The 13,887-nt window shown below is 36.6% G+C and overlaps 1 long non-coding RNA gene across 5 annotated transcripts in view; it reads right to left on the reverse strand.

Annotated features, from left to right (window-relative positions):
- The window catches only part of LOC131484994 (uncharacterized), a 56,674-nt gene that overhangs the window by 42,224 nt on the left and 563 nt on the right, over window positions 1-13,887 (reverse strand). For all 5 annotated transcript variants that reach the window (XR_009248557.1, XR_009248558.1, XR_009248559.1 and 2 more), the window contains exons 2-3: window positions 13,649-13,808; window positions 10,992-11,111 (exon numbers count right to left, since the gene is read on the reverse strand). This is a non-coding gene — a long non-coding RNA (uncharacterized LOC131484994). The remainder of the gene's footprint in view (window positions 1-10,991; window positions 11,112-13,648; window positions 13,809-13,887) is intronic.

A 13,887-nucleotide genomic window follows, 5' to 3' on the forward strand; every position in this document is an offset into this window, starting at 1 on the left:
ACCAACTCTTCCCCTTTCCCAGGCAGACCATGCACTTACACAGCTGTGCTGAGAGTATTCTCACTGCCTGGCAGAAGTCCTCCCTCTACTGTCTAAAGAAGTTCATTATCTGTTCTTCACGTTCCCTGTCAAGTTCCTTCTATAATGACTTTCCTAGCTCCCCAGACAAAACTAATCTTGTCCTTCTTTGAATTTCCATTTTTATGCTCTTTAGCATATGTTGGATTATGATGATTTTTTCATTCGTTTTGCTCTGCTAGATCATGTATGCTTTAAGTGGAGGGGTAGGGGAAATCAAAGTTAAGTTTAGTTACCTTGTCCTGCATTAAACTAAATGAAAAGTCTGAGATATGTTAAATATTGTCTTAGTATTTGGTAGATGTTTATAAAAGGAGGAAGTAAATAGAGGTAGAGAAAGCTCTATCTTTGTTATCAGTGTTGCATACTGGCATACATACACACACATGAATATAAATATATAGAAGTACTATGTAACATATACCATGCTAGGCAATTTTACATGGATGTTTTTATTTAAGCCTCACAAGGGTCTGTCGTAAAGGTGAGGAAATAGAAATGATTAAGGATTTAAGTAATTTGTCCAAGGTCACGTAGCTAGTAATAGAGCGTAAATTCAGATTCAGATAATCCGACTCCAGAGCCCAAGATTTCATCTGTTACTATTAGTTACCACCCTATATCATATCTATAATGGATAGCTGTTATTTTCTTGGCTGCCTGCCTGCCACTTTAAAAGCTGAAAAGTTCAGACATTGTCCCAGCCTCCTATGCAGCTAGGATGCAGGCACTTGACCCAGGCTTGACAACACAGATGCACCTGCTGGTGACTTTGAACTGGGAGCTGGTGACTTTGATCCAGAGGCATCGAAATGGTGGTAGCAGGAGGAATGCCATCCAAATCCAGTGTCTGTGGCTACTAGGTGACCTGCAGCATCTGTTTGTTGTTCAGTGGTAGGGGCGGTGGTGGTAGATTCCTCACCACATTGGTTAAGTGGTGTGCTCTTGGCTGGGATCCACTTGCTGCCTAGCTCCCTTGTTTGGTCTCCTTTTCTAGCCTGGTTCAAATCTTTTTGGAATGTCCTTGAATTATTTAATAACTCAGTAACAAATATATATAATCTTTTTCCCCCTTTTTTTCCCCACTAAGTCAGCCAGAGTTAGTTTCTGTTGCTTGTAGCCAAGACACTTGGCTGGTATAATATCCAAACCCATTATCTTGCATATAGGTTCCTATATTCCTACCTGGAAAAAAAAATCCCACATGTGCCCAGAATTTTATGAAAGTTCAACTGAGTAGAGGATGAAGGTGGCAGATTGTGTATCATTGGGAAGAATGATTTCTAGCTCATCTATCTGACTACCTATTTATGATTCATATTGCAGTTTGCATGGATGAATTGCATGGGGGAATTTTCAGTATGTTGCTACTATACTAGAATCCAGAAATGGATTTTTACCTTCCAAGTAAATTTGATGTCCAGGTCTAACTCTGATTTCCAGGTCTAATTCTAAAACATTTGTAATGAATTTAGCCTTTGAATAATAGTAAGAAAAAATACTAAATATCTTTCCTGCTCATTACATGCAAAATGGCTTCCCCAAACTGTAGTACTTATGAAACTAAGATCACAGAGGAAGTTGAATTGCTGAATTATTTAATATAATCTGACTCATTAGAATCTTAGTTTCTGATATGGAAGAAGATATGATAGCTTACATAAAGATTATTGATAAATTCCAAAATGAAATTCACTTTGAAGAGAATGAAATGTGGTTGGGTGTAACTAATCTCTCTGTCCTAATTCAATGAGGGAGCTGAGTTTGCAGTTTGACAAAGGGGTTATAATTACAAGACATCTTGGAACTTCTGGAAGAAGCTACTGCTTCAGATTGCCAAGTGGCCCACTGAGATGTCAGATACTAGACACAAATAAACCTTACAGAGGCCAGAGGTTTGACCTTGGTAAGTCTAGACATACTAACATGATTATCATCACTCTAATCAGATTATAAAGTAAACACACTACAAAGCAAAGAATCTCATGGGGTTATTTACAGGATGATGAAAAGCTGCTTTCTATCTTTACTGAGGACATAACAGGAAGATATGGAGTGGTTTTTAGCATGAGAGACTTTGGGATGATTAATGGTTTTGAACCAGGATTAATTTGGAGACATTTTTGGTGGAAAGGGAAGGGAGGCGTTACTGGCATCTAGTGGGTTGAAGCCAGGGATGCTGCTAAACATTCTATAATTCACAGGACAGTCCCCATAACAAAGAATTATCTGGCCCCAAAATGTCCAACAGTGCCAAGTTTGAGAAACCCTCAGTTAGACGTAAGAAAGAAATTTCTGAGTCTGAAACTATATAAATAGTGGAATGGGTTTACAGGTCCAGGACTAGTGTGAGGTGAGTTAAGTAGTTGCCTTAGGGTACAAAATTTAAGTCCCAAAAAATATCAGTTATCAAGATAAATAATATTTAAAAAAAAAACAAAGTCAATGCAAAAAAAAATCTATGATGAACAATATAACAAAATTTTAAATAAAGATAGGATTCAACAGGGAAGGGATTTGGGTATACAAAGTTGAAATATTATTTATCTTGACTACTGAGGCTTTGGCAACTCCTTCACCTGGCCCCTTTTAAGTTTGTGCCTGAGGCAAGTGCCTCACTCCCCTCATCCTAGTCCTGGCCTGTTGGATTATTAAGGGTATGCAATTGTTTTAGCTAACGGGTGATTTGATTTGTTTATAACTAAACTGGGGTTAGTAAGGTCTCATAAAGTTAAACAAGAAGGCCTTTCCAGGTCTAGAATTTTAGATCTTAGTGACTACATTCAGTAAGGAAGCAATTCATTTATTAAACCCCATAGAATTTCCCTAACATGGTTTTTAATTTCTCTGATTTATATCCTGGCCTTGATTAGCCAAGATCACCTTCATTATGAATAGTAATATATGAATGGCATCCCAAAGAAATATGTGGCATTAACTGTGGTCTTAAGCAATACTCATCTGTTGTAACTCACCCTTTCAGAAAAATAATCCTTGTATGACTTTCCCATTTTACTTAGCAAGTAAACTATTCCTACTTCTTATCCTCTCTTCTCCCCAATCCCACTTCACCTCAAAATCAACTAAGTATTCTTTTCTGGGCTCCATTGATTTTGACATTATTTTATATTACTTGTCCCTTTTGTCTCCTAGAATGCCCTAGATAGAATTTTTTAGGGGCCGGAGGAGAATATTTTAAATATTTTTCCTTCTAATTGGTTGGGGAAATATCTATAATTACTAAGTTTATGTATGTGGTATATAGAGTACTCACAACATAAGGCTGACCCCCTCAGAAATGTCAGATGAAAGATTCAAAGATAATTTACTATTCTGAGCAGGGCAAGATAGACAGTTATAAAAAATTACAGTAATATTACTAATTAGGAGAAATGTGGTCTTGGATCCATACCAGAACAAACACTCTAACCATTATAGATTGCTTACTATTAATCTCCCTGGTTTCCGTCTATGTGTGGCTAGCCTATTAGAGTACCTGTATTCAGCAAATGTACTCGTGCATAAAGTAACTGGATATGGGACCTACCACTTCCCCACATCCTGTCACTTAATCTAACTGACATATGTACAATTCCTTTTGATCTATGTTAACCATCTTTATCTCAATGCACATCTCAGCTTCCTATCTGTTATTTTACAAAATGCTTTAATCAGAGGGTAGCAACAAGTTGGGTTGAGTTACAAGGTTTGGGTTTAGGATTTTTTTTTCCATTCTGTTAAAAACAAAGCAACATCAAACTTGGGCTCCTTCTTCCCAACCACGTAGTCATTGCTATTGTGATGAGCTATTTTGAGTTTATTTCTTGAAAAAAGAACAGAAAGAAAGAAGAGAAAAAGGACCTAAGGGACTAAGTGGTATATGGGTAGATGAAGAATAATTCCAATATTAATTGAACTGCCAAAGCTAGACATATCCAAATGTTTTCTTCCTTTTTCTCCTTTTTCTTTTATTTTTAATTTGTCGTCCAGCGGTAAACAGAAGTTCATGTGCATTTGTCTACTATTTAAGTAAAGGATGCATTTAATTGTCTAGGATTTGGGACTCTGAGCTGCCTAGATATGTGCGTTCCAGAAAATCTACCAGAAAGAGCAGTACAGAGCACTGAGTGGAATGCATTTTGCCCTCGGGAAGAAGTCGCTTTAGTATTACGTATTTTGACTAAGGACAGGTCATAGGATCTAAATTGTATGTGGCTAGGTTTTTCAATCCACAAAATGGTGATGGCAATGTTTAAAGCTTCCTTTATAATAAACTGTATACATGAATATTAACTTTGTGGGCTACCTATTGTTCTGTTGCAGAAAAAACAAAACAACTATGTTCTTTAGAGAATTTTAGCTAGACCTTGAAAGAAAATCAAATGAGACAAATGGGGTGTTTGTTCTCTTTTCTAAATACAGAATACTTTTTTCTCTAAACAAATGTTACTCTACCTATTTTTATAATATATCCTGGTCAATTGTCCAGTTAATTTTCTTTCTTTTCAAGATTATTATATATATATTTTTATGATAGACTTCCAAGTGAAAAGAAAACAGCTTTTTAGAAAGTATATTGAAATGAAGCACGATATTCTATTGATGGGGCTACTTAATCTAGCCATTGACTCAACAGGTTTGGGTTTATAACCGGTGAAGATATTTTTAGTTCTTAGGTAGAAATGAAATAATCAGGTCTTTCAAGCAACCACTTGCAGGACTTAGACACTAAAGCTTGAAGAGATGGGAACTCTGAAGAACCACTGAGAAAAACAGAACATATTCCTGAGGGTCCCTTGGAGACAAGTTGCAAGAGTGGTACCAAGATGGATTTATCATCTTGTTTTGTGAATATCAGAGAAGGAAAGAGGACATTTGCAAAGCATTTCCATGCTTCTCACCACACAGGGTATTGTAGCAGAAGATTCTGCTTATAGTCAGTGCTCAATAAATGAGATGCCAAGAATAAGGCTCTTAAAGGTTATGTGAGGGCTTGATGTGAGTTAATATGTGAGATTCTGGTTCTTTGCCATATCTGGTGGGTTCTTTGTGTAGTTATCAAGCTTTAAGGACTAATGACTTTGAGACAGGGAACTAGAAGTACTGTGGAGTCATTGCTTCTAATTATGCTTCTTAAACATCTTATTTTTGCTGTTTCAAACATCTATTTTCTGTTTTGCTTTTAGTACTGACACTTCAACATTGTCCCCTTCTAGAGGGGTGGAGAATATAGGGCAAAGTCAAGAAGTCTTTTCTACTGTGAATGTCCCCTCCTGTTCCTTGAAGAAGGGTGAGGAATCCGGAAGAGTGTGATGCCAGGGTTAAGACAGAGCAACAATTACACATGACAGGTAAGGAAAAGTTTCAAGTCCAAATACTTATTAAGTAGTGAACACAATTATTTAAGATCACAAGAACTTCACACTATTTTTTCTCCTTAAAAATGACATTTTGATTTGATTATGTAGTTATTAATTTTAAAAAGGAGCCGATATTGGAAACATTGACCTGGAACTATATTTTTCTGTTGCTTTATATTAAAAAAAAAAAAGACTATAGTGAATCTCTGTGTGAACTTCAGCCATGAGATCTGAACCAATGATGCTCTAGAGAGCAAAGAAAAGTGGGAAAATGTTCACATAAATGTTGACTGAAATAGTAGAGATGGGATCCTTTGTGAAGAAATAAGACACTCTAGCATTTCTTCAAGTGTGTTTGTTTGGTCCAAACCAGTTATAAGGGTGGTTGTGGAGGTGCTTTAAAAATGACCCTGCTCCTCAGTGGTCTTGAGAAGAATCAAGGCCACAGACTGTAGTGAAAGATTTTCCAGGTAACATTGGAACATGTTTGGAAATACAACTTTAGAATTCCTTCAGCCTCAGAGGACTGGCTCAGGGCAAAATCTCCAAACAAAACAAATTACTAAACATCCACAATGGAATAAGAAATGCTCCCTTAAGATGTGTTTAATTGAGCCATTAATGCACAGTGAGGAGCGGCCCAAAGCACTTGCATTTCAACCTCCTGGCTCACTCACTTGGGCATACTAGGCATGTCAGCACAGCCTCGTAAAACACAACCAATTGTCTCTTATTCCGTAATTAACATCTTGTAAAGCTGACAATATGATTATGATTGAATTGAGCCAGAAATGAATTGGTACTTTTATCTGCATATAACATAGCTTCCTCTTGGGAACTAAAGGGATAGTGTGGATAGGAAGGGAGATGCCCACTGTGTGAAGAAAAGCAAAAATAGTGTTATCAGAAGCTCTGTAAAACCTTTAAAGAATAACAAAGTAAGTGGATCTTAAAGGCTCTGTAATACTTAATTTAATCAGCTTCCTCCTCTTTAGCATAAGACTGGCTGTGTATATAGCACTAAGGCAGAGTAGGAAGAACCAAGTGCCAGGTGCAATTTTACCTTCTTTTTATAGATTATCTCATCTAATCCTGCAAACCAATTATGACGATGTTACAATTATCATCTCCTTTTACAGGTGAGGGAACTAAAGCACAGAGAGGAAAAGTAACTTGTAGAAGTTCACACAGCCAGAAGTTCTGTGCTAAGGTTACTACCTGGAATTCTAACTTTATAGTTGTGCTTTGTACCATTATACCACACTGAGTTTTGTCTACTAACTTTTTTTTTTTTTTTTTTTTTAACTAAGCTTTATGCCCAATATGGGGCTTGAACTCATGACCCTGAGATCAAGAGTTGCATGCTCTACGGACTAAGCCAGCCAGGCACCCCCCCCTGCTAAACTCTTAAAGCAATGTGTCTCAAGTTGGGGTCCAAAGACAAATTTTCCTGGACTCAAATTCTGTGAGAATTAGCATTTTTAATGGTCTAATCTTTTGTGACAATCTGAAAAAAATTAACATAAGCATGTTTGGGGAACCACGTGATAATTGGGTATGGGCCTGTGTTGTGACTTCTTTTTGCCTATGTAAATTCCTGCCTCCTGTGAAGCCACAGACTGTGGGAGAGAGGGATTTAGTCATTAAGGTCACATGCTTCTCACGGTCATGACATCATGCTCCATGGAAGAAAATCTCTAAATACAGTTTGTATTCCTTGTTTATTTCTCTGTTGGGAACTTTTCCTTTTTTCATTGTTTGCCAATTCTCATTGGCTATTTTGTTTCCTTAATTTTTTAATGTACTTACAGTGTAGGAAAAGTGAAGATACAGGGTTCCCTGCCTTCCCAACATTAATTATCTGTATTCCTACAGTTATGAGGTTGAATATTTTATTTAAAATAAATAAACAAACAAACTTGTAAAATTAGTCTTCCCTCAAACATCTCTCTCTCCCCACTTACTCTAGAGTCTATCACCTTTCAAATGCCCAGTGTGGGAAAAGCAGGTTGACTGCAAAGTGCAATCACAAATATTGCAAAGGATGCTATATTTTAGTTGAGCAAAGTGATGGAAAAAATGGAAAGTCATGGACAAATGAGGACTGGCAGAGTTAGACTAGTTATCATTAAAGAGGAGAGAATCTACAAGGATTATGATAGGATAGGTGCTTTAAAAGAGAAAGATTTGTCTCAAGGGACTAAGAGAGGCCCTTGGGAAAATTGGTACAGTCTTCACATATTTCTGCACAAATGAATCTCTTTGTGGTTATGTCATGCCATCCAACAATTTTGAAGTACATTTTTAATTTTGGAATATGTTAGATTTATAGAACAGTTGCAACTATAATACAGAGGTCTTGTCTCTACCTCTTACCAGTTTCCCCTAATGTCAGTTCTTAACTTACCAGGATACATTCGTCAAAACTAAGAAATTGACACTTACACATTACTTTTAACTAAACTCCAGCTTTTCAGATTTCACCAATTTTTCCAATTTTTTGTCTGTTCCAGGATCCAATTCAGGATACCACATTGTATTTAGCATCTCATAATTTTGTTGGAAATATTTTAAACAAAAATCCCAACCAATATTTGAATCTGTCCTTCTTCATTCTAAGAATTAGTGTGTTGCAGTTATAAGCAGAATTTTGCTAATATATAATAAAGTAAGTTTTTAATAATATTTTTTCTTCCAATTTTCAAACTGTAGTACAAATCAAGACATTTCTTACACAATTTACTACCAAATTTTATTTTAACTATGTTACTTTAACTGATTTAATCATCCTACTATGTTTAGATGACTACCATAGTTGGCTACAGGGGCTTCTTTAAAGTATGCAAAATAGGTTATTAGGATCTGTGGAAAAAAGGAATAAGTAAGTTTGCTGTCTGTATAATCAGTAGAACTGTGTACAATGTACATATTCATTATTTGAACTAAAAATTAATAAATTAATGAAACAAAAATAGTTTTGATGCATTACAGAATGCTCACATGAATACCTGGACAGTAATGCATTGTCAGATGGTAATTACTCTCTGCCTTCCTCATGACACACAGATGTATACCTTCAAACAGACAAGCAGCATTATGATAAAAAAATAAAGTTTTCATCTATTTCAGCAGTATTATATTTGACCACTATTACTTTTATAATATTATGAAATAAGCCCCACCGAATATGTAGTTTATATATTGGGGGTAAGTTACCTTTACAGTTTTTTTTTTTCACCTTTACATTTTTTGGTTTAATAAATCACTCTTAATGTCTAGGAGAATTAACACTTTCCAAGAAGCCAAACTTACTCCTCTTCCCTTTCACATATTTTTAAGAACTGTGGCCATTAGCTAGTGCCAAAATTGTGTGATTGGGGCATACAACTCTATATATTTATTTCTCTGGTGTTTGAATTCAGCTAAATTGGCCTACTTCTGATCCTGACTGGGCTCACTTGTGTGTCTGGGCATGAGCTGTAAGACAGCTAGTTTGGCTGGGCTTAATGAGATGACTGGGTTTTGCTCCATGTGACTCTCGCCTTCCTCCTAGGACAATGGGCTAGCTGGGCCTATCTTTCTCATTGTGATGGCAGAAGCATAACAAAGCAAGCCCAGATTTTCAAGCTTCCTCTTGCATCATATCATTAGTATTCCATTGGCCCAAAAAAGCAAATGGCCAAACTCATAATCATGGGGTGGGAAAATAAACTCTAAATCCTGATGGGAGGAATAGCAAAGTCACCTGGAAAACGGCACAGACACAGAGGGCTGAAAATGCATTGACCTGTTTCTTTCAACAGTTTTGCCTTTTCATAACAGAGGCCCATCTTACAATGTTGAAAATGAGGTAGGGCCTGGCCTTGTAAGGAATACATATAGAAACATTTTCAAAGCCTTAAATTGCAAACTATAGTACCTAATTTCTGTCATAAAATTTAGGAAAGGCAATTAGTGGTTTGGAAATTATGATTTTGCAGATTTTATAGACTAGGTACAGAGTGCTTAACTGAATCACACATGCCCACACCATTGATGAGGACTGATTTCTGAGTCGTGGATCATCTAAAAATGCCCTTTCCCTTTACATCCTTGATTGTCATTCCTTGATCACTATTCTTCATGTGGGAATGGCAGGAGCCACAAAGCTACATGCAATTCATAGAATTGATTCATTCTGAGTAATAAATGTATTTATTTTCATTATGCCTATAAACATTGATTTTTTTTTTTTTGGAGGATGTTATTATGTGGCAAGGTTTCAGGGTATTTTTAAGGAGTACGACAGGAATCAATTTCTTAAATAAGCACTGAATTATCAGTTATTCAATTGGCTAATTCTAGGAAGGTTTTAAAATCCTGTCTTTATTCCATTTTTTAAAGAAGTTTTTAATGTTTATTCATTTTTTGAGAGAGAGAGAGAGAGAGCGCATGAGCAGGACAGGGGCAGAGAGAGAGGGAGACACAGAATCTGAAGTAGGCTCCAGGTTCCGAGTTGTCAGCACAGAGCCTGATGTGGGGCTCAAACTCACGAACTGTGAGATTATGACCTGAGCCAAAGTCGGATACTTAACCGACTGAGCCACCCAGGTGCCCCTATTCCATTTTTTGATGTAAATAACTTAGGAACATAAAGCACTGTGAAGTGAAGATGAGTGTTATGGTCTGAATGCTTGTGTCTGCCCCAAAATCATATGCTGAAATCCTAATGCCCAAGGTGATGATACTAGAAGCTGGGCCCTTGGTGGGGTGATTAGGTCATGAAGGAGGAGTCCTTATGATGGGATTAATGCCCTTTTTAACAAGGTCTGAAAGAACTCCCTTCTACCTTCCCTAAGTGAGGACACAAGAAGTTGACAGCCTAAAACTGGAAGACAGCCTTCACCCAACCTTACTGGCACCCTGATCTCAGACTTTCAGACTCCATAATTGTGGGAAGTAGCTGTCTATTGTTTATAAGGCACCCAGTCTGTGGCATTTTGTTATAGCAGTGTGAAGGGACTAGGACAATAAGGGAAGAAATATAACTTTTTTGTGTATTTAGAATGACTTATGAGCTGACAACCTAGCTTAAATTTTCCCATTCCACCAGATGTTTCAAATGAATCAAATATTCTTTGACACCCAGAAAACAAAACCAAACAACAACAACAACAACAACAACAACAAAAAAAAAAAAAAAAAAAAAAGGAAAGGAAGGAAAAAGCACAAACAGAAAGAAGAGGAAGTGGTTTATTTATTTAGGTTATTTAGATAAACAGTTGACATGGCGATAGCATCAATTGCTTATTCCCTAGAATCTCTTACCCTTGGCTTCAAGATAGAGTATTCTTAACATCTGGATATTCTTCCAGGGTGTCATGAAATACTAATGACCTCCCCTGCGCTAAGCCTAATTTGCTCCTAAATTCTTATTGTCTGGAATATTTCTGTTTCTTATAGCAGGAGTCAAATCAGGTGGAGTTAGATTGCAGATTGTCTTCTGAGCTAGCAAGTCAGGGCCCCAAGTGGAGCCGGACATACATGCAGGGATTTCCATCCTTTAGTACTTACCTGTCTGAGCAAAGCTTACTCTCCATCAGTCCCTCTCCTGCAAGGCTGGAAGACGAGTGGAGTGTGGGGAGGCTCAGTGGTAGAGCAGCCTCACCCGCTTATTTATTCTCACTATCCAGCCTGAGAAGAAGGGAGAGAGTGATTTGGCTACTTTTGGCTCAATGATTAAAAAATGAGATTAATGAATGAGAATATGCTTCCAAATGCTGGTGTGGACAAGTTCAGTTATTTTTTAATTCATGATATATGAAACAAAGATAGAAACAAAGCTTACTACTGTAATTGTTAACATTAGTATAATCTGCAGTTTACTTTTCAGAATTGAGGGAGGGCATTGGGGTAGCAACAGGCAATATTCTGCAAAGTAATATTTCGCAGAACATAGACCATAACCTGTGGTAATTTTTTCATCCCAGGTCCTTAAAACTCATAAACAAGATGGGAATTTTGTAAACAACCCACCCACAGAGCAAAGCTGCTACATTTCAGAGAAGGCTCTTCCTCTCTGGTCTCCCATCCATCTTCCTTCCTCCTGTCCTTCCTCCCTTCCTTTCTTTTCCCCTTTTTTTCTTCTTTCTTTCTTTCTTTCTTTCTTTCTTTCTTTCTTTCTTTCTTTCTTTTCTTCCTTTATACTTAAAGATATACTTTATATCTTTCTTTCATTTCTTCCTTTCTTTCTTTGTATTTTACATTTAGCAACTTGTAAGAATAATATAATACACTCTCTCATACCATTCACCTAGATTCACCAATTATAAACCACTTTGCACATTTGATATCTCTCTTCAATATAATTACTATTATTGTTACTATTAGTATTTTTCGAAATCATTTGAGAGTAAATTGAAGACAACATGGCCCTTTACCCCTAATCTAAATATTTTAGCATGCATCTCTTGGGAGCAAGAACATTCTCTAACATAATCATAGTGCAATTTTCAAACACAAAACATTTAACATATATTTAATTTTATATTCAATATAAAATCTATATTCAATTTCACCAACGGCCCCAGTGATATTCTTTATAGAGTTTTTCTTCTTCACTGATTTGGGATTCAATCCAGGATCATGCATTGCCTTCTGCTGCGGTGTCTCTCTAGTTTCTCAATCTAGGACAGTTTCTCTTTTTTTCCTTTCATGACATTAACACTTCTGAAATAGAATTTTTTTAAAGAATGTCCCTCACTTTGGGTGTGTTTAATATTTTCTGAGGATCAGATTCAAATAATGCCCTTTTGGCAGGAATAATACATTAAATGATGGTGCAGTATTTCTTAGTGCATCATGAAAGGAGGCATGTGATGTCAGTTTGTCTCATTAGTGGTACTAAAATAGAACAACTGGTTCTATATCTAACAGATTTTGCTATTGTAAGATTACCATTTTTACTTTCGTAATTCAAAAATAGTCTGTGATGAAGTGTTTTAAGGTGGTGTAAATGTCCACCTCTAAATCAAACTTTCACCTAATAGTTGTAGCATCTACTGATGAATCCCACCTGAGATTATTATTATGCTGGCTGTAACAGTGATCTTCGTATGTTATCATTCCGAAGTTAGAAAAAAATTATAATATTTTACTCTGATATTAATTGGGAGCCTGATTTTGTGATACATAGTTTGAATACTAAGATCTAAGAAACTCCCTAAATTTAACATCAGAATTTTCTTTTTTGATCAACACTGGAATTTTCTCACTTCCTTCTTTTTTAGAGACAATATTGTATAGTGATAATTACTGTTACTAATAATTAATGTTTATTAAATGCTTACTCTGTGCTGAGCACTGTGGAAAGCACTTTTGGTGTCTCATTTGACACATAGTTATTATTCGACTCTATTTTCCCGGATGAGAATATTAAGGATCAGGGGCTAGTAACTTGCCTAGGGTCACATAGCTAGTTTGTCCCAGCTACTTTTGCATACCCTGCCATCATTTCTACTGTGAAGTAATAAAATGGGAATTGATCTACTCTGGGAATGTTGTCAGTGCCTTTATCTTCCAGTTCCAAGGCCAGCTATATTGTTATATATCGAGTCTCTTTTCTTGCAGCCAAGAGCTGGAGTATTCACTAGTACTGAGGTGAATTCAGCCTCTTGATGTGAAATGGAATAAAAGAAACTGTGAGGTAGCATAAGGCAGTGGTTTTCAAATGCTATCCGGAGGCATCCCCCCCCCCCCCCCCCCACTCCTGTGACGGGAGATTTTGGATAACTTTTTTTTTCTTCTCCTCCCCATTCCCCTACTCCCGCCAGTTTTATTGAGATATAGTTGACTTATAAAACTATATCAGTTTAAGGCATACAATATAATGACTTCATATATCTATGTCTATATCTATCTATATCTAAAAAGTTAGGAATATAAAAATGATGCTGTTAATCACTTACAGTAGTCCCGACCTCATCCTTAGAGAATATGGTCCAAGACCCAGCAGCACCACCCCACCCAACAGCTCCATGCCTGAAACTGCAGACAGTACGGAACCCTATATATACTATTTTTTCCTGTACACACATACTTGTGATAAAGTTTAATTTGTAAATTAGGCACACTAAGAGATTAACAACACTAGTAATAAAATAGAACAATTATAACAATATACTGTAATAAAAGCCATGTGAATGTGGTCTCTCAAAATACCTTATACTCACCCTTCCCGTGATGGTGTGAGATGGCAAAATGCCCAGGTGATGAGATAAAGTGACATGAATGATGCAGGCATTGTAATATGGTGTAAGGCTACTATTGACCTTCCAATAATTCTTCAGAAGGAGGGTCTTCTGCTTCCAGACTGAGGTTAACGTCAGGTAACTGAAACCAAGGAAAGTGAAACCACGGTAAGAAGGACTACTACTACATTTTCAATTAACGGTTTTTCCTCTCATATACT

This window comes from Neofelis nebulosa, chromosome 9, assembly GCF_028018385.1.
Source record: "Neofelis nebulosa isolate mNeoNeb1 chromosome 9, mNeoNeb1.pri, whole genome shotgun sequence".
Classification (NCBI taxonomy): Eukaryota; Metazoa; Chordata; class Mammalia; order Carnivora; family Felidae; genus Neofelis; species Neofelis nebulosa.